The sequence below is a fragment of the Marmota marmota genome, unplaced genomic scaffold, assembly GCF_001458135.2.
Source record: "Marmota marmota marmota unplaced genomic scaffold, marMar, whole genome shotgun sequence".
In the NCBI taxonomy this organism is placed as follows: domain Eukaryota; kingdom Metazoa; phylum Chordata; class Mammalia; order Rodentia; family Sciuridae; genus Marmota; species Marmota marmota.
In genome coordinates this window covers 34,834,866-34,856,965 of record NW_026000016.1, presented here as the reverse complement: position 1 = coordinate 34,856,965, position 22,100 = coordinate 34,834,866, and the positions used below count along the sequence as shown (strand labels likewise).

At 41.1% G+C, this 22,100-nt stretch overlaps 1 long non-coding RNA gene across 1 annotated transcript in view; it reads right to left on the bottom strand.

Annotated features, from left to right (window-relative positions):
- Window positions 1–12,298: 12,298 nt before the first annotated feature.
- The window catches only part of LOC125618489, a 23,480-nt gene continuing 13,678 nt past the window's right edge, over window positions 12,299–22,100 (bottom strand). The window contains exon 3 of the long non-coding RNA XR_007349790.1: window positions 12,299–13,455. This is a non-coding gene — a long non-coding RNA (uncharacterized LOC125618489). The remainder of the gene's footprint in view (window positions 13,456–22,100) is intronic.

Sequence of the window (22,100 nt, the reverse complement as noted above, 5' to 3'; positions counted from 1 at the left end):
AGGACTATATCCTTGTTTCCTGCAGGCTCTGTTTGTGGGGGAAGCATTAGAAGAGCAAAGAGAGAATTTGAGAATGAGACTATCATTTCTTTTTTGTTATATTCAAATGTTTTATGCAAAGTTTGTGGGTAGGGCAAATTGAAGGGCCATTTCCTATGAATCTTCTTTTCCTTTTTTTTTCTTCTTGTTACTCAAAATAATACTTGTTGAGGAAAAGTTAGGAAGTAGTAAAAGAGTGCTTTGCTGAAGCATAATGAGCCATGTCTGCAAGGTAAGCAGAGAAAGGCTTCTCACACCAGCAAGTGGAAGACATCCTGTTCCTAAGAGTCTTTAGTGACCATTCAGGAACATGGGGCATAATCCAAAAGGGTCTCAGTCCTTTTGACCTGTTGGAAGGGTGAGATTGAAGCAGGGATTGAATGATCAGGGTAGAAGGAACAAGCTCAGATGTCTGCCAAGACATCTCACATCAGTGAGATAGTCCAAGAATAAACCCAATTGATAATATGCTTCAAGTAGATGATCAATGAACAGTTGGCATGCAAAAAAAAAAAAAGCTTCCACTTGTATCACCTTCCCTCCCCCCACCAGTTCATTATGAATGTTTATGTTCATGACTGTATTTGATCTTAACCACCACCCTTTGAGAGAGGCACTCGTCTCTCCATTCTACAGATGAGATCATTGAAGCTCAATAAGATTAAAGGATTTCTCTCTTAGTTAATAAGACTTAGAACAGGAACCCAGACTTCTAATTTCTTTGATCTCCCTTTGACACATTTAAAGCCTAATAGATGAACTGTCCTACCAGAACACTCAAAAACAATACTGTAAAATAAGAAGAAAAATTAAAATATGTCTACTGGAAATTGTGTTCATTTCATCTTAACTAATATTTCCCTTTTTCAAATTAGTTTTTGCTCCTCAGCTGCTGTAGTTTGGATCTTGAATGTCCTCCCAAAGCCCCAGGTGTTGAAGGCTCACTTTCCAGACTATGGTACTATCGAGAGTAGTGTAACCTTTAGGAGGAGGGGCCTCGTTGGAGGAAGTTGGGTGGTTGGGGGTGTGCCATGGAAGGAGACATTGAGACTCCAGTTCCCACTTCCCTCTCCCTTTCTCTGCTTGCTGACTGCAATGAGGTGAACAGTCCCCCTCCATCAGGCACTCCTGTCATGTTGTACTGTCACCATAGGCCAAGGCAACAGAACCAAGCAGCCATGGACTGAAACCTCTGGATCTGTGGGCCAAAATGAACCTTTCCCTCTTTTAAGTAGAGTTTCTCAGGTAATTTTTCATAGTGACAGAAAGTTGACTAACAAAGAAAATTGACACTGGGATAGGGGCTTAAAGCAATGCTGGCATATGTGGATGGGGTCATCCCATATTGTAGATACCTAGGATACACACAACAGACAGGGATAAGGCACTACCTCTGGGCCTTAGATTTAATTTTCAATCCAACCCTGTGAAGTGAGTGATTGTCCTCATTTTAGAACCAAGAACCCTGTGGGGTCAGAGAGATCAAGCAATTTATTCAAGGAGCCATGACTAGTGCCTTAGGAAGTATTTGAATCAGCTCTTTTTGGCAACAGAATCCAGGCACTTTCCAAGTTACTACCCAGCCTCTCAGGAGTATGTACTCAATAAACATTTTTGTACACTCTGATCCATCAAAGGATATTTGAGAAACTAGAATGCCTATGAACTGTACCACCTGGCAGATCAGGTTGGTGCACATGGAGATGCATTTGTAGACCATGCATGAGACAGAAGATAGCTCTCTCACTGCTCAAGCAGATTTGAAACTTTTTTCCAGAAGTTTCCTGACCTTGCCTGAATTTACTTACCTTAGAACATCACATCTATCTCTTCCCCTTTTGAACTTCACCTCTAAATGATTTTCCCTAGAGACTTTTACTGAATAGTCATAGAAACATCTCCAGTCCATTCACATTGCAAGTGCCTGTGTGTTTGCAGGAGGAAATTATCCCAAGTTCTTGACCCACAGAACATAGTGTCCTGGGCTGCATAAATCACTGTAGATAAGATATAAATCTGCCATTAATCCTTCATACCCACCAGCCCTTGCCAGGGGAAAGACATGAATCACCTTCTCTTATGGTTTAGATATTAGGTGTCCCCCAAAAGCTCATGTGTGAGATAATGCAAGAGGGTCTAGAGATTAAATGATTGGACTACAAGAGCTTTAACCCAATCAGAGAATTAATCCCCTGATAGAGATTAACTGGGTGATAACTATAGGCAGGTAAGGTGTGACTAGAGGAGGTGGATCTTTGGGGGTGTGCCTTTGTAGAATATACATATTTTGTCTTTGTTGAGAGGAGTTTCTTTTTGCTTCCTGGTGTTATGTCCTGAGCTGCTTCTTCCATCATACTCTTCTGCCATGATGTTCTGCCTCATCTAGAATTCCTGGAGGAATGAAGCCAGCTATCTATGGACTGAGACCTCTAAAATCATGAACCACAAAATAAACTTTTCTTCCTCAAAACTTTTCTTGGGGGGCTGGGGATGTGGCTCAAGCGGTAGTGTGCTCGCCTGGCATGCGTGCGGCCTGGGTTCGATCCTCAGCACCACATACAAACAAAGATGCTGTGTCCACCGAAAACTAAAAAATAAATAAAATAAAATAAAAAAAAACTTTTCTTAGTCAGGCACGATGGTGTACACCTGTTATCCCAGTGGCTTGGGAGGCTGAGGCAGAAGGATTGCAAGTTCAAAGCCAGACTCAGCAAAAGCAAGACACTAAAACAACTCTGTGAGGCCCAGTCTCTAAATAAAATACAAAATAGGGCTGGGAATGTGCCTCAATGTTCAAATGCCCCTGAGTTCAATCCCCAGTGCTCCCCAACCCCAAAAAGAAAAACAACTGTTCTTGTCAGGTCTTTTGGTCACAGGGATGAAAAATTCTTGGCCTTCAAGAAGTTAAAATCTGGACTGAACAATGACAGTTTCCATTTTTAAAAAAATTAGATTATTACTTTTAAAAAGTGTTTTTAGTTGTCAATGGATTTTTATTGTATTTATTTATTTATCTGTTTATTTATGGTGCTGAGAATCGAACTCAGTTCCTCACACACGCTAGGCAGGCGCTCTACCACTAAGCCACAACCCCAGCAACAATTTCCCTTTTTAAAAGAATTTCTCCTTCCAATCTCTTTTATAACCAGCTCTCAATTTTCAGCTAGACTCCCCTGCCTCTTCTCCTGCCCTTTATTCCCTGCATCCAGTTCTTACTGTCACCTAGTTATCAGCCTTGCCGTTAGAAGACTGGGACTTGGCTGAGGACCACAATCTATAAAGATCGTGCTCTAGGCAGGAAGTGGAAGCTTCTCTTTCACCCCATTTCTTGCTGCTCTGGATTGGTATATATTTCTGACATGTTTATCCAGCCTCCTCTATTAAACTGGAATCACAGAATGTCAGGAATGGGAGGAACTTAAGAGTCCTCTAGTTCCTAGAACACTTCCACAGCTGTCCCCGAAAATCTCCAGGGTCTTTGGCATTTGACTGGAACACCCCCTACGTTATAGCAGCAGTTGGGGGAATGGGGTGGTACTTCTTCTTGTTCCTTGTATCTCTGCCTGTTTGCCTCCAAAACTGAGGCAAGCCTTTCCAAAGTCAGTGTTCAGTGTCACTGACCGGGAAATGACAATTCTCACCACCCTCAAGGGAACTCTTAGTTTTGCCAATAGACCTGTAGGTACAGGCACGGCTGTTTTACACCACTTCTGTGATGCCAAAAAGATGATCATCAGGCTTGACTACTCAGAGGCTGAGTCCAAGCCATCCATCCTGTCTCTGGTCCCTGCCCACTCCGCCACCACCCCAGTCCACAGCTCCCTCTACCTGGACTAAGCTGCCTCTGTTCCTGTGAGCAGTGGAGGGGGAACTGCAGTCTAGAGCCTCTCCCGCACAAGTCTTGCCCCTACGTGTTCCAACCTGGAAATCTTAGTAGGGCATTTGTGCTCACTGATGGCTTGGGTTGGTGATGGTAATCACACCCTGATGAGGATTAACAAGCTTCCCAGGCCTGTTGGGTGACTCTGCCTTGGGAATTTATCCAGTCCAGAGCTGGGTCTATCCCCATAGCACAGCATGCTTTGCCATGAGTCATAGTTTGCAAATGCTGAAATTACCACCACTGTACTCTTGGGGATGACACATCTTCCCAAATGCGATCACTACAGATTGTCTTCACAGTAGAGTTTCTAGCTGATCTGCAAGTTGGCTTAAGCTTCTGGCAGTTTCTTTTTGTGTCAGTTCTCAATTATTCATGCTAGGGGAAGCAACAGAGGCTTGGATAATCCAAAGGAAAGATTACTAAAAAATATATTAAATTTGTCTCTGGAATGTGTTAGATGATTTAATTTTTTTAAGCAGAGCATTTACCTGCCTAATGATACTTAATTTAAGGTAATGAGAGAAAGAAATGACATTCCATCATCCCAAATTAGATAGATAGGCAGCCCTGGAGGCAAGGAAGAAAAAGGAGAGCCAGTGGGCAGGGTTATAAAACAATATACTTAACATCCATGGTGGCCAGAGAGAAGCCCATGCAGATCCCACATGTGCAGTGATTTCATGGGCTTAGTGCTTTTGCTCCCAGGGATGGGTCCACATATCTTCCCATCAGTGTAGAGAGGGCTGCCATCTTGGGAACAACAGAGGAGCAAATCAGGCTGAGAAAGTAGTGCTTCTTGTATTCAGGAAGTGGGGAGCTATACCCTAAATTGAAAACAAATGGGATTTAATGTCCCCTTTGGTATGAGAGAGAAGTAAGCTTTTGGGACTCTTTGATGGCCAGCTCCCTATTGCCCTCTCTAGGATCTTAGAATCCCAGCCCTCAATATGAGGACCCAAGTAGACTTCAGTGATCAGAGAATGGGTTGAGGCAGGAGGAGAGAATATATATAGGCTTAGATTCAGAAGAAAAGGATTTGGAAGAAGGATTTAGAAGGAATAAAAGGATTGCTTCCTGATGCTATGAGATCTTGGGCAAGTTATTTAATTGCTCTGGCTCTCATATAATCATCTGAAAAAAGAAAAACAAAAATAATAAGTAACTATTTTGCAGAGGAGTAGCTGCTATGGTCTAAATGTATCTCCATAATCCAAATTGATATGTCAAAATCCTAACCTTCAAGGTAATGGTATTAGTAGGTCACTTAGGTGATTAAGTCACGAGAGTTCTGCTCTCATGTCCATGAATGGGACAAGAGCTTTTTGTTTGTTCCTCCCACCATGTGAGGACATGGTAAAAGGCACCTATGAAATATAAAGCCTTCATCAGCCACCAAATCTGCAAGTGCCTTGCTCCTGGACTTTTCAACATCCAAAATTATAAGGAATAAATTTCTGGTTTTTATAAGCTACCCAGGCTCTAGTGTTACAGCAGTTGAAACAGACCAAGACTGTGGCAGCTGAATAATATTTATGAAAGCATTTTGGAAACTGTAATATCCTGTGCAATTGTTAATTATTCATAAAACCATGGCTAGCTTAGTGAGACTAATCCACAGTCTTGGAAATGGAATGCAAAGAACATGCCCTGCCTACGGTGGGTCACCTTAGAGCTTCTTGGCAACTAAGGGGTATATTAAGGTGTGGACCTAAGCATTACTATTCTGGTTCTGACGTAGATAGAGATAGCATAAGGACTCAGAGTAAAACTGCCTTCCTGCATGCAGTCCTTTATCATTTCTTTGACATTTGGCTGAATGTGTTAATAATTCTAGATCTCAGCCTCTTCAGATATTAGTCTCTTCAGAAGGGCTTGGCAGTTGAATTTCAGTTTATCTTAGATGCTGGGTTGGAATCTGCCCAGCCTTCCAATAAGAGAGTACTTCCAAACACTCTGCTGAGGCTCTCTTATCTCAGATCCTTTCTTCAAAGGATGAGTAGATGGTGGGGACTTGGGCAAGGGTTGGGGAAGAGGAGTGGAGTGGAGTGTGTGTGTGTGTGTGTAAAACTGCAGAGTTTCAACCTTCTCATTTGAACATTTTCTCCCATAGAGGAGAGAGGGGGAAAAAAAGTATCACAAATTTAAGTTTCAGGCAACCCTAAATTTTCCTTTCCTGGTCTGTGCCCTCTAATTGAGAGATAAGATCAATTTTTATCACTCAATTTACCCCCTTTTATCTTTTGATCCTTGCTTCCACCCCTGGTTTTAGTGTTTCGGTTCTCTTCTTTAGATTTTAGACCACTAGGACTCTGGGATCAAATAGCAGATTACTTTAGAGAAAAATGGGATGTGTGCTCTGAGACCAGTGATGCTCTCAGGATAAAGGGAAACAAATTCACCTGGATGATCTCAAATGACCAGCTCTGGTTTAATGTTGAGTCTGATATTCCTACGTCATCACAGACGTGTGTTCCTAACCCATCCAAACTGATGGAAACTTGATCCTCATTCTATGTAGCCCTCAACTCTTGTGCTGCTGTAGTAAAGTGCCGAAGCGACTTAGAAACAACAAAAAATTATTTCCTCACAATTCCAGAGATTGGGAAATCCAAGGTCAAGACTCCAGGAGGCTCAGAGTTTGTTGAGAGCCTGCTTCCTGATTCACAGACATCAATTTGCTATGTCCTCTCTCTCTCTCTCTCCTCTTCTATAAGGGCACTAATCCCATTTCTGAGGGCTCCACCCTTGGGACTTAATCACCTCCAAAGATTCACACCTCCTAATACTGTCACATTGGGGATTCAAGTTTCAACATATAAATTTGAAGGGAGGACACATTCAGTCTACACCTTTACCTCAGGATCTTTAATTATCTTTCAACTGTCCACCTGCCACCCCCCACCTCCAAGTGTTTCCTACCCTTCATGGTAACTGGTTATATTTTTTAATTGTCTTCAATGCATATACTGATTCTAAAAATAGAGGAATTTAGTAAATTGGTAAAACCAATCTTCAAAAAGTTCACATCCTGTTTTAGGTCTGGCTTCCTAAAGAGTGTGCTATGGAATTGTTGTATTAGGTGAATTATGGGGGATGGTACCCTTGAAGAAATCAGAAAGCAGGAATGTGGCTTCAGGAAAAGTGTGACTTTGACCGATACTTCCAGGAGCACTGGTGTGTAAGCACTAAGAGTATGTCCTGTGTCAAAAGGAAGCAGGTACTTTGGTAACCCACACAGTCAGTCACTGACTATAGATTGTAGGGGAATGTCGTTCTCAGCAATGTGGGGAGGTAGCTCCAGTGGTCCCAAGTGTGAGTCATTAGCAGCACCTGTAGTAGCTGGAGGAGGATTACCCTGAATGTAAAAGGAACTCCAAGGGTGCCAACAGCCTCTGCTGCCTACCCTCTGACTCTTTCATTCTGGCTCTGGATTCTGCCATATTAAAATATTTCTAAGTTGGGCACCATGGCACACACCTGTCATCCCAAATGACATGGGAGTTTGAGGCAGGACAATCACATGTTTGAGACCACCTTTGGCAACTTAGTAAGACTCTGTCTCAAAATAAAAAAATGAAAAGTGGTCAAGTGTCCCTGAGTTAAATCCCCAGTTTGTTTATTGCAGTATTAATTTTGATAAAATATTTAAAAATGTAAACATCTAAAGTTTCAGCGGGCCAGGAATAAGTAAGTAAATTATGTAATGGTATATTAAGTAAGTACATTATGTACTGGCACAATATTCTTTGCCCCTCCAAATCAGCCCCATCTACTTCCCTGATATTAACTGGTACCATTGTCCCCACTTCTTCACTATACTCTAGCCAAACTGGACTCCTCACTATTCCTCCAGTATTCCACCTTGCTACTCTCCTGGAGCTCTTGTAATTACTGTTCCCTCTGCCTGCAACACTCTGCTCCAGATCTGTGCATAGATGCTCCTGCAAATCATTCAGGACTCAGATCACATGTCATGCCTTCAGAGAGGACTTCCCTAAATACCCATCTTAACTTGCTGCCCTGATCACTCTTTTATATACACTATCTTATTGCACCTGTTGCTCTAAGATTTACTAATTTACTTGCCTACTTCCTATCTTTTACCTATCTTCCCTCTCCTAGAGTAAAAGCTCCATGAGACTGTGACCACATTGAGAGAATTTCTGTTCCTAGTCATGATAGAAAAACAAGGACTTCAGGGATTTTTTTATCTCTTACCTTAAATAACTAAAAATCTGGACAAACTATATGACACAGTGGTTTCAGAACTTGGATAATTGCACAGGATTGTGACCCTAAGAGAAGAGGAAAAAAACCACGGTGAGTCCTGTGATTGCCTTAGCTTTGATGCTGTTTCTAAGCTGCAGTATGGGAAGTGGGGACTGAACAGAGCCTGGGGGTTTCACTGAATTGAGAGATTGGAGTCCAGTTGAGAGATTGGAAGGCAAGATATCTAGAATTTGAGAAAGCATATCAGAGAGGAGGGATCTGCCCCAAGAAAATCTCCAAGGAACTACAAATGGAGTCTTTTTTTTTGGGGGGGGGGTCATCTGCTACAAATGATGGGACACATTTGAAAAAATTATTGAAATACTCAAAATGACACCAAAGTCATCAGTAATTTCATTTACGGTTATTGCTAAAATATAAGCTCTCACAGCATCTACAATAACCAAAGAGCACTGAATTTCGGTCCTTTTACATCCCCTTGTGGAAAAAGCCTGTTTAGTGACCCACAAAACCATCTCTCCATATACCTGAGTCAAAGTTCTCAGGTGTTCCAGCCAACATGGAAGTTTTTGGTTTATTTGTTTATTTGTTGGTGGGGGGAAGATGGGTTGGCTCCATCTTATACTATTCCTTCCTTTTTCTAGAAGGAAGTTTGCATCCCTCTCTAGATTCATGGCATGCTTCACTTGACTCGGCATTCTGATGTACACTAAATTATACTAATTCCTTTTTTAAAAAGATCTCTACACATTAGCCAAAATTTGGAAGTGCCCTGAAAAGATCCACAAGAGTAGAGAATAAATAGGAAACAGGGTACCAGCCCCAGGAATCTCCACTTGATTTAATTAAATCTGATATAACACCTGCCCACCCGAGGTCCAGGACCTGGGCCTACATGGGTCATACAGGGTGGGCTCCTGTCCCTAACAGAAGCCTTTTTCTCACGCACTGTACAACTGGACTGGGACAGGACCAGCTAAAACGGAGGAAACCATACATGTACGTCACAGATGTGTGTTCTCTTCTTTCCCTTTGGGAAGATGTTCTCAGGAGTTATTTGCCAGGAAGTTGGTCATTTCCTGACCAAATGATGAGGTTTCCGAAAGACATGAATAGCTTCTCTTGCCACATGGAATTGGCTGAAGATGTTCCCACGTGCCAGAAGGCAGGCCACAGAAGGGCCCTTACTGGTATCAGGCGAAAGAAGAGAGGCAAATGTGTCAGGGAGCTTGGAGGCAGAGGCAGCCAGTGCTGGAGCAGAAACACAAGCTGAGCCCACGGGGCCTGTGGGGGGCCAAGCACAGAAGGGTCTGGAGAGCAGCAAGCCTGGATGAACAACTGCCAGAAATGTGCCGAGTGTGGTGAAGCCCACGAAAGAAAAGAGCATAATAAATGATGAGCAAGAGCAAGAAAATCAGTCCAACCTGAGCGTGCAGAGATACGATTGGGACCCTAATTCCATCTCCTTTGGATATCTATTTAGAAATGAGATTGCCGCATCCTGTGGCCGTTCTATTGTTAGTTTTTTTGAGAAAGCCGCCATACTGTTTTCTGTAATGGCTGGGCTAACTGACATCCCACTAACTGTGGGCATGGGTTTCCTTTTCTGCACACTCCTGCCAGCGCTTGTTATCTCATCTTTTTAAAAATAGCCATCCTGATAGGTGTGAGGCCATATCTCCTGGGGGTTTCAAATTGCATTTCCTGGTGACTAGTGAGGTTGAGCAATGTTTCATATGCCTGTTGACCATTGGTATGTCTTTTTTAAAGAAATGCCTATCAGGTCCTTTCCCATTTAATGGAATTATTTCTTGTCATTTGTTTTGTTTTTTGCTCACTTTGTACTCTTGCTGTTAACCTACAATACTCTAAAAAATAAAATCAGTTGAAGAAGATCCCCACCCCCACTAAAAATTTTGTGAAGAAATAACTAAATGGTGGGTTTTAATAAGTCTCCCATGCAGAAGAACTCCAAGTAATTTATGCAGATACTCTACACTCAAGGTGGAGGAGCATAAATCTCTACTCCTTTCATGTGAGCTGCATATAAAGACTTTCTTCCAAAGAGTATGTAAAAAGGAGAGGGAGTAACTTTTCAAGAGAAAAATTTGACAAACATACCTCAGTCCGGTGATCAAGGTCAATATCAACAGTGATAAATCACATTGATAGCATGGACCCTTGATATGATGTGATAACAATGGCACTTTACCCCTGTGATTTTTCCTCCTTAAAACCCATGATCCCAGTCTAATCTTGAGAAAAACATCAGACAAATTTCAACTAAAGAGCTGTTCTATAAAATATCTGATTAGTACTCCTCAAAACTTCCAACATCATCAAAAGAAAAAAAATGAAAATCTGAGAAACTGTCACAATCAAAGGAGCCGAAAGAGAGATGACAACTAAATGCAATGTGGTATCCTGTACAGGATCCTAAAATAAAAAAGATTAGGTAAAAGTAGAGAAACCTGATCAAGTTTGGATATTAGTTCATGGTAATGCGGCAATACTGGTTTGGTAATTGTAACAAATGTACCATATTCACGTGACACGTTAATAATAGGGGAAACTAGGTGTAAGTACATGAGAACTCTCTGTTCTTATTAGCTTTGCAATTTTCTGTAAATCTAAAATGCTTCTAAAAATGATTTCATTTTTAAAAAGATATTGATCACACTTATCTTTTTTCTTTCTCCTTTGCCTTTAGAAATTGTGTGTCCACACAAATATGGTGGGTGAAACACTGAAGGCCCGCACACAGTGGGAGCTTTAAGGGAGAGACAACACTTACCAATTAGTGATTGTATCTCATTAAATGTCATATATGTGATCTCAGCATAAATGATCACACTGGTCAGCATTTATTGCAACCTAAACATTCCCTTCGACTATGGTGGTCTAGTGGTTCAAGGCCACAGTCCGCTTGGGCTGCCACAGCAAAATTCCATAAGCTGAGTGGCCTCACAGTTCCAGAGGCTGAGAAGTCTGAGGTCAAGGTGCAGGAAGGTACGTTTCAATCTGCATCCTATTCTCTGGGCTTATAGGTGTCTGTCATTCTGCTGTGTGCTCAAATTTCCTTTTCATTGAGTGCACGTGCAGGGGTGGGGAGAACTCTTTTCTTAAAGGGCACTAATCTCATTAAGAGAGCCCCACCTTCAGGAAATCATCTAACCCTAATTACCTTCCAATGGCCCCAACTCCAAATACCATCCATCACTCCTGGGATTAGAGCTTCAATTTATGAATTTGTGGGGGGGAGGGGAAGACACAAATATTCCGTCCATAATAGTGGTGAAGGCCCCCAGAATTTGGAGTCAAACAAACTTGATTTGAATCCTAACTTTGTCTCTTACTAACTCTGTGACCCTGAACAATTTACTCTATGCCTGTCTGTGTTGCTGTTTTCTCTCCTTAAAATGAGGGTTATTAACAATGCCAGCCTTGCAGGTTGTTCTGAAGATTAAATGTGGCAATATGAAGTGCTGAGAATAGTATTGGAGCTTGCTATAATTTGAATGCATCCCCCAAAAGTTCAGGTATTGAAAAGTGAATTCCCAAAGGCATATATTAATAATATTTGGAGGTGGGGCCTTTGGAAGGTAGTAAGGATTGGATGAGGTCATGAGAGTTGGGTCCCCATAAGGGTGTTAGGGACTGTAGAAGAAGAGGAAATTCAAACCCAAGCTGGCATGCTTGCTCTGTCTCACTCTTTGATGCCCTCTCTTAGGTTATGAAGCAGTAAGAAGATATCACAGATATCTTCACCAGATATCTGTGATATCACCAGATATCACACTGATGCTCTTGAACTTCCGGGCTTTCAGAACAATGAGCTAAATAAATGTCTGTTCTTTATAAATTTCCCAATCCCTGGTATTTTGTTATAGCAACAGAAAATGAACTTAAAAAGCATGTAAGTATCAGCAAACACTAGCTATCATCATCATTATGATGATGTAGTTCATGAGTTCCTACTTTTATAAAAAGTAGGAACTTTTTATAAAAAGTATGATAGTCTGGAGAAATACTGCAACAAACAATGGGGAAGATTTTAGAAAGAGCAGGAAGGATCTGCTCCAGTGTTTTACTTTCTCTGCAGATGTGCCCGTCAGAGAGCCAGCTACAGTTGACCATTTCCTTCCTTTGTTCCTTACCTCCTTTGTCTGACTGGAATTTTCTGTCCTTGGCATGTTCTGACTTTTAACTTAGGGGAAAAGATGGAGTTGCATATTTAGCTATATAATATTATTATAGTTCCGCCCTCGTATTCTTTTTCAGAGGCAGAGAATATATAAATAAAAGCAGACATCTAGTAAACATAGCACTTAGTTATACATTCACTTCTATTTGAATTCCAAGTACAATTTTAACTTCTAAACGAATGCCTACTTTTGTTCTCTGAATCATTTTGATGGTTATTTTATTCCTTATCCAACATAGCATATCATAGTTACTGACTACATTCACCCTTCAGGTAGATGGAGAGAGCTTAGCCCCGCTTCTATCATAAATTTGTGCTCTTGCATTTTTCATTTTCAACTTGCTACCCTTATTTTAATGCTTGGTATCATGCACAGATTGTATTTAAAAGAAATGTTTTTAGTTGTGGTAAAAGACATATACCATAAAATTTACCATCTTACCCATTTTAAATGTATAGTTGGATATAGACTGTATTTTTATATTTAATGCTTGTTTTGTGGATCCAACTGCATTTAACTTGTGGATTTTGTAAGTAACATTTTTTTAAAAATCTGTTTTGTTTTGTTTTGTTTTTCCCCAAAAAGGGCAAAAGTCCTTAGATGCCTAGTAACCATACCCAGAGAGAGGCTGTGGAAAACTGTTCTCCTCTTTCCTTCTCCTCCTTCTCTTCATCCTCCTCCTTCATTAAGGTTCAGCTCTATTCCACAGTAAAAGACTTTTTTTTTTTACCCCAAAGGAAATCCTAGTAGTTTAGATAATGGTAATTTCTATTATAAACACCCATAGATGACTAATAATGCATTCTCTTCTCTGATAAAAATTCTTGTATACAAAGATAGACATCTCTTGGGTTCTCTCAACCCTCTGGTGAGGAGAGAAGCAAGTGGGCCCAATGGTGTTCCAGTCTGGACAAGGAGGGCGCCAGGAAGGAGTCATGAGTGGAGTCTCAGGGCATGCTGGGAAGAGGAAGCAGAGAGGCCAAGGGTCATGGCTCCCAAAGAGGCTGCTCTCCTCAGCTCTTCTTGATGACTCTCTGTTCAGCTCATTGAGCCACAGTGACACATCCAGCTCTGCGTGGGAAGCTCCTGTAGCCTAGTCTGGAAAGCAAGGTGCACATACAAATGCATTAACAATCAGTTCAAGGCCACAGTTAAGCATATCAGCAAATGAATGATACAGATAGGGAAAGCAGCCTTCCTGTAGCTGGAGAATTAGAGAAAGCATCTTGGGAGATGCAGGATTCTTTGTCCACCTTGAAAGATGAGTATATTTCTGAAGGAAATCTATAAGTAGAGGAAGTAGATTTGCTAGAAAGTAAATATATAAGTAGAGGAAGAAATAATCGCAGCAAGTTGGGAAAACCTGTATCTGCCAAACCATTTCACTATTCATTTTCTTCATCTCCTGAATTTCACTTGGTTGAATCGGATTTTGCCATTTTGCCAACTCTCCCCAAATCCCTAGGGTGACCTACACAGCATTTGCCTTTCTATATTTCTATAGATGACAAACAGATTTTCTTTTCACCTTTTTGGGCATGGGCTTCCTGGGGTAGAGGTCATGGTTGTGATGTGCACTGTGTCTGGGAAAATTGCAAGGAGTTACTCCTGTCTCCAGGTTAGTTTAGACTTCTGTTATGGGACTAGTGCTCAGCAGTGATTATATTTTTAGATATCTCCAGGGTGCCTGTGACTTGCTCATCGCTCATTTCGGAGGGTCTCCTTTAGCAGTGACCTTGAGTTTCTCTGGAGAGCAATCACTGTTGGAGTTTCCATGAGGGGATTTATGCAACCACAACACTGACCTCACAGCACCTGAGCTCAAGTCTGGGCCCTGAGGGTGTTGATCAACTTCGTAGTCACTACCAAGCCTCTCTAGTCTCAACCATTCATCTAGTTACTCAATTTATCCTGGCCTTGTGGTCTAGCCAAGAAGAAAGGGCTTCTGGGCAGAATGCCACTAGGAAGATTGTCCCCCATGGAAACAACGCACCCCTTTATTTATGGTCTTCTCCTTTTTCCCCATCAAATCAGATTTTGCTTTCTCTCACTATTGAGGTGGAGGAGACAAAGACTTGTGTTTAATATGCAAAAGCAGTAGCTCACATCCAAATTGCTATTATCCCTGCAAAAAAGACTTCTCTCAGTGCTTTAAAATCTTTTAGCTATTTGCTTTCATTGCTTGGGTTACATTTACCTATTTTTTGTTTCAAGTTTTATATGTAATCACAAGGAAAGGGGAATTCTGTTTTCTTTTTCTAACCAGTCATCTCATTGAATTTTTATTTAAAAAAATCTACCTGGATGTGAAAATGTTTTCATGCCAAGAAACTGCAAGTAAATAATAAGACAGAATAAAGAACAATTGTATTTTATCTTATTTTAAAATTTTATTTTTCAAGATAGTGATAAACAATCACTGACATATACAAGTATAAAAGCACTATATACCTTGTTTCTGTTGGTTTTCTCATCTGTAAGTTTCCCTTTAGTTTAATATTCTGTGTTGCTATAGGAGAATATGGTGCTGTTTTTGTTGGAAATTCAAAATCTTACAAAAAGAGGATTAAGCAGGAGAAACTAAAATGTGTCCTGGAACACATTGGTGACCACCACTTAGGACCTCTTCCTATGCCACTATTAAGAATGGTCGGCATTAGCATCTCCCTGGAACTTAAAATTCGCAGCCAAGGATTGCAAACTCAAATGCCTCCAGTCTTTTGAGGCTGGTTAATGCTAAGAGTGTGAAATGGTGAAGAGAGAGTCCAGAGATGTGGAAAGTAATAGAAGCCACAGTCTCCACCCTGAAAGTACGTGATTAAATAAGCAAACAAATAAAAATTTTAAAAAACATAATGGTGGCCAAAACACATAACAACAAACAAATCTGTGGCTCTATTTGTTCCCCAGGCTACTCATCTCCCACTCTTAAATTATTATCCAGCTAGCGTCTCCATTTTTTTTTAAGTTAAGAATCTGAGGTCCAGCTGTGTGCCCAAGGTCACACAGCAATTTAGTGAGGGACCAAGGCTGAGAACCAGGTTTCTTGCTTTCCCAAGTCAGTGTTCTTCCCTCTCATTATTTCCCGGCTTCCATCTGCTCCAGCCACAGAAGTTCACTGGTAGTTCAAACTCTGAATCAATGGGCCTCATCCAAAAATTGTTTGTAACAATATCTGTTTCATAAAGATAAAAGTAGATTACTATAGTTTGAATGTGTCCCCCAGAAACTCAAGTATTGGAAACTTGATCTCCCGTGCAACAGTGTGGTGAAATGGGACCTTAAGCAAGATGTTTAGGTCATGAGGGTTCTGTCCTCATGAATGGATTAATGTCCTTATAAAAAGAGCTTGTGGAAGTGAATTCATCTTTCTCTCTCCGACCCCACACCCCTCTCTCTTTGCCTCTCTTTCCCTTCCTGGAGAATGCAGCAGGAAGAACCTCACCAATGCCAGCACTTTGATCTTGGGCTTTTCCAGCCTTCAGAACTGTGAGAAAATAAATTTCTCTTCTTTATAAACTACACCATCTCACATATTCTGTTATAGCAACACAAGACGGACTAAAACATAGATACATGTTAAAAATCACTTTCAAAATGTGTTGGCATGTTATTAAATCATTAAATTGCTAATATTCTAGAACAGCACCAACCATCATTTAATAATTTTAAATGGTCTAATAGCTACATTTAAAAAAGTAAAATCAATATATCAAAAATATTATTTTTATAATAAGCATTAAAAATTATTGAGATATTTACTTTCTCATATAAATTCTCAAAATCTGGGAATATTTTATGCTTATGGCACATCTTATTTTGGACAGCCATATTGCAAGTGCTCAGTAGCTACTACACATGGCCAGTGGCTTCCATAGTGGATTATCTAGTTCTAGAAAGTGACTTATTCCATTCTTACCCTGCTCACAGCCAACCCAGGAAGGGAGAAAGTCTTCAGAGGCTTGTATCTTTCAAGGCTCCTATTGCTGGTTAATTAAATCCCTAAGCAACGGTTGAGTCATTTGCAACTGCGGAAGACAATTTAAGAAATCTGTCTCAAAGCCAAGAACATAACCCCACGTACAAGGAGGGGAGGCAAATCCTTTGGGCTAGATGCCTTGAAGGAGGAAAAGACTGCACTGAATCAGGTGTCCTTGTGTGGGAGGGAAGGAGGTAGGTCATTGCCAGGAGGAGGGAGGAAAGCAGAGAAGAGAAAGGGGGCCCATTTCTCCCCAGAGGGTTACTGTTTCCCTCCAGAGCCATAGAAGGAGGAGCTAAGTGATTTCCTCACTTGGTCCTCAAAGACTCTCCATGAGGCAGGTATTGTATCATTCTCCTTTTGTAGAGGAGGAAATCAAGGTACAGAGAGGCCATGAACTTGCCCAAGGATACATAGCTTGAAATTAGTGGAGTAGGTGCTCAGCACCCACGTCAGATGGACTTTCAACATCTGATTTTTAAACCCTGGGCTCTATTAGCACATTCTCACAACATCTCCAAATACTTCAGAGTATGCATGAACTTTTTTGCTTAAAGTGTGCACAAGTATTTGGTGTTTTCAGATAATGTATTATTATCTGCATGACTGAATGGTCTATTTTCAGGGAAATTTTGAAATCTAAAACCGTATCAGTGCTTCCCAGTAAAGGGGTTGTTTCTTAATCTTTCTCTTTGTGATTCATTTTAACACACCCACTATTTCTGGGGGACTCTTGGCAGCAAAAGTCTACGGGGTCTGGGAGTAATAGGAGACTCAGATAGTAAAGAAGTAACAGATGAATGCCAGGAGTGCGGGGAGGAGGTGAGTGCCTATCCACACACGGCTTACCTGTGTCTTCTGATTTGGGATGGGAGAGGAGGGAAATGTCAAATTTTTTGTTTGTCTCAAAACATCCTATCAACCTCAGTCTTAGTGAGTTATTTCTACAACATAATTTATTTTACCAGAGAAAAGTCACTTTCTCCACAAGACTGTTAAAATGAAGCAGGGCTAATGCAGCTAAGCCTGCCATCTCTGGTGCTGTATGGCCAGTGTTAAGGCCCTGGGTCTGTGGGCTTCCAGCTGTGGCATCTTGGAAAGTTTACTGAAATTTTTCTCAAACTCCTCATTTTAAAACTGAATATAAAAGTCATTTAACCCAAAAGGGTTTTCAGGAGGATTAAATAAAGCGAGAGCACAAAGTGCTTGGAGGGTTGGCACTCAGTAATCCAATGGAGCACACAGCATGACTGAATGGCTCCTCGGCCCTTCACCAGGATCTCACCTCAGAAATCACTAGGAGAGTTTGTTAAAATACAAGGGCCCAGCCTTACACGGAATGGGAAACCCTGGGGGACAAGCCAACTTATTTTCCCAAGAGGGGGAGGGGTTGCAAACAAGTCCCAATTGTCCCCTGCCTCCACTGGCACTGGTGTATCAGAATACTAAATCCTTATCCTTGTGGTGCCAAAAACACTCGGAGGCCAAACAACGTGGTGGGAAAGGCATGGGCTTTAGCATTGAACTTTGGCCCCATTGCTTGCTGGCTACGTTAACTGGGGGAGGCCCTGGTCTCTCTCTGATCCTCAGTTTCCCCATCTGTATAGCAGAGATCATTATAGCTTTCTTTAAGTTTGAGATAAGGATGAAGTTAGGCTCAGCAGTGCCTAGTGGTCAGTCGATGTGGTCAAGAAGGAGTGCTCACTTCATTCAACCCTTTGGCCCTCTGAGAAGAGGGGAGGTAGAGTTCTGGCAGCCATGAGCTGTCTAGCCATGCAGCTGACATTGTATGGAACTGAATTTTCTGCAGGAGGAACAGCTGCCAGGACTTTGGTGGGCAGATCCCTAAGTATTGGTCTGGCCCAGAGATGTCAGTAGTGGAGAAACTGGGTGGGAAGAGATAGGCAGTGGAGAGGGGTCCCTACGTGTCTTCTTTACTGAAAAATGAATTCCTTTTCATTTCAAGTAGTTAGGAGCCTTAACTTAAGATGTATTCCCTGCCTGCCAGTGGAACAAAAAGATACCACCTAGGCTGGACCCTTTGAAAAAGGGAGATGAACTCTGTGATTGGAGGGAGTGGCAGTGGTGGTGTTCCCTCTCATCCTGCCAAGAGAGTCTCTGACATCTCCCTCCACTCACTCTCTGATTTACAGTCTTATGATGGAATGATCCAATTCTCAGCATTAAATGCACAGATTCACACACAGAGTATGATACAAAGGCCATGTCAAAAGAGGCTCTGAGGGTCATCTACCGAGATGAGAAACCATGATTCTCCCCTCCTAATTTCCCATACCCCATCCTCAAATACCCCGCAGCAGTCCTGCATCTATCCCGGTAAGAAGGAAGCCCTTTAAGGGAAAATCTCCCCTCTGTACTTGGTGTCACCTCTTTCAAGATACAACCAGGTGTTCTAAGATCTTTCTAGCCATAAGACATTCTAACAAGGACATGGAGAATGGGAGGAGGCAGATAGGCTTGGAAGTCAAATATAGCTTTCTTTGCAATTGTCTCTTATGTTATTCACACTATAACTTCCCTTATTTTTGAGTTCTCGTTGACATTTTGCCTGAATTCTGGCCATAGTTGCTTCCTTACCATTTTCCAGGAGTGCACCAACACCCCTGCACCTGTCTTATTTCTCTTCACATCCCTAGCTTCTGGCACAGTACCAAGCACCAAGAGGCTCATCTGCCATGGTTATCAACTCTGTAGAGTGGCTTGTCATAGCTCTGGCAATGAGACTTACTTACAGAAGGATAGCTCTGCTACCATCCTCTAGAAGATGGCTCTGTCCATGATTAGCCTGCCTGGGGTGGTGGGAAGAGAGGAACTAACAGTTTCCCAGCTCCTTTCCCAGGCAAGGGAAGCTTCTGGGATTTGGAATCTGAAATCTGAATTCGAGACACAAACCTTCCACTTATTAACTGTACCAACCTCGGGCCATTTACTCAAGTGCCCTGGTCCTCAGCTTATTTATTTTTGTTTCCTGGAAAAATGTAATAAGATTTTTTTTCCTTCCTGCCTCATAACCAAATAAATTGTGACAGTTAAAGAAATAGGTGTACGAAAATGCTCTTTAAAGAAACATAAGAATGATAGCTATCTTTTTCATAAATGATTTTCCTGGTGGGTTCAAAGTTGTGTTTCAAATGTATTAGGCACCTACTATGTGCTAGGCACTATGCAGGGTATTTCAAGAAGTACACACTGGAGATGTGAAAGGTGCTTTGTGAAGGCACCTCAAAGAGGGATGCTGTTCACAGGCAGCTCCAGCCTGGGGTGTCCTCAGGGTATTTTTCTTTTGCTAAAACAGCAGGTAGTCATTCATCCTTAGAAGAATTTGAACCTATAAATAAGGCAAAGGTCATCCTCATTTGGCTTCAAGACACCACAGATCAGTTTGTGAATGGCCTCCTTCACTGGGCTACCCCCATTTATACCCAGTGGGGCTGGCCACCAACTCTAGGAATATTTAGAAATAACCAAATATCATCTCTGCTGGAGTTACATCTAGATCACGCAGACTGTGTGATTTCATGTATCAGTGTCGATTCTAATAGTAGGTATTAGAATTAGGAGGAAAAATAATAGCTTTGGCTAAAACTTTCCTTTACCAATAGGCCAGGTACTAGTCCCAAGGGATTTATATATGTTACTCATTTAATCTTTCCATGAACCCCTTGAAGTAGGTTGCATTATTCCCCTCATTTTTATAGATGAGAACATTGAAACAGAGAAGGTTTGAATGACTTGCCCAAGTCTCTCAGATTTGAGTGGCGAATCATGACTTGAACCCAGGCATTCTTGCACCAAAGACAGCTGGACATACTGCCAACCTTGAGAGTAGCGGCTTGGAAAACCCATAGAGTATGTTCAGGAGGAGGGCAGCACACTCTGAACATAGCAGGAGTTCCCAGTGACCTCTCATTGATCACTTGGCTGCCAGGAATACCAGATCCTTAGGGGTTACCCAAGGTTTGAGGATAAAGGAGTCTTTCTACTCTTCAGTTTATTTTTATTATTCTTTATACTACTTATTAAAGGACAAACTTTAAAAAAAGGTAAAACTGTGACTCTTACAGATACAAAATGAGCATATGCTAAGGATTTTTAAAGCATGTTATTAATGAAAGGATTAGGTACATGTTGTTAACAGAAAAACTTGAAACAAACGACATTTTACAGACTTTAACTGAGCAAAGAATGATGAAAGGAGCGGTCCTCAGAACCAGAACAGGTTCAGAGAACTCTGACCTGCAACATGGTCAAGTAACATTTTGTGGTCAGAAATAGGAAGTGAGGTACAGTGACAGCTGGATGGGTTACAACTCAACATATGCCTTATTTGAATGTGGTCTGATCTGTCTGCTTCCTGTGATTGACTGAAGCTTGGCTGTTGTGATTGGTTGAGATTCTGCTGCTTGTTACAAAAGTATACTCTAGGGGCTGGGGGTGTAGTTCAGTGGTAGAGCTGATGCCTAGCATCAGCTGGGTTCAATCCCTAGCATTAATATGTATATACATATATACCTAAATTAGACTTTCAGTTACATACTAAGTGAGGTTGAAGTTCATCTTTATGGAAGGACCCAAGTATGGAGGCATCTTCATATGAAATGGTCTGACTTAACAATATTAAAATGATTTCAAGGGAATACAAAAGACACATTTACAGATCAGAAATACTGAAATGAATGCAAAACTTTTTTCTAAGGTGGGAAAAAGGTTTATTGCCCCTTCACTGAACAAAACTCATTTGCACATTTATAGACAAGAATCTTTTTGCATTGCTATCAGTTCTCTACTATTTACAGAGCTATAAAAGAGATAAAAGGCAATGAAAGTTTAGAATCACATAATCCTAAAAGGTGTGCTCTAAAGACTTCATATTTTTCTACTAGAATCATCCAATAACTTTCAAATTTACAAATTCAAATTTCCTTACATTTTGCATTGCTAGAATCTTTATGACTCCTATATACTGTTGTATTATTTTAATAACTAATATATGTTAACTGTACCTCTCAAGAAAGATACAAGTTCAAGACCTTAATTTTCTCACCCTTTTTTTTTCCTGCTCCTAAGACTTCTTTCCTCATTCCACAGATACTAAATGTATTTCATTTATATTCTGGTCTTATAATTCTGATATCTGAAATATTTGCAAAGGGATGCTTCTGTTTATTGTTTCTGCTGACTTTCACTCATAGTGCTTTGTTTTAATGAATTTTATGGTTTGTTTACAACCACTGTGACTTTATAGTGTGGGAAACCACACAGAACCCTAGAGTTGATATAAAGCTTAGTTCAAGCTGAAGAATAAATGTAAGATTTAACAGAGTCAAGAAGCAAGCCTTCTTGAAGTTTCCTTTATCCTACTAAAAACAGCCACTTCTGAGAAATAAGGTTGCTATAAGTTCCTCTTCAAGGCACATCTACCCCCAGAAAGGAGAATCAAACCTACCCCAAACTCTAGTAGTAGTTTAATGCCCCTGGAGGGGACTGTGGAAATTAGCAATATCAAAATGGAGTCACCAATGTCAAATTCTAACTAAATGAAGCCAGGATGCTTTCATGCATGTATGCATATGATAAGAACCATGCAACGGATTTCCTCAAAACCCAAGTATTACAAATAGGCACTTGTACAACGACACTTGCCTAACAAAGCTGTTCCACCAACGGGCTCATTCAACTCCAATGGTTTGGCTTTCAAAACAGCTTACATGGATTTCTTCCTTCCTTCCCCTCCCTCCCTCCC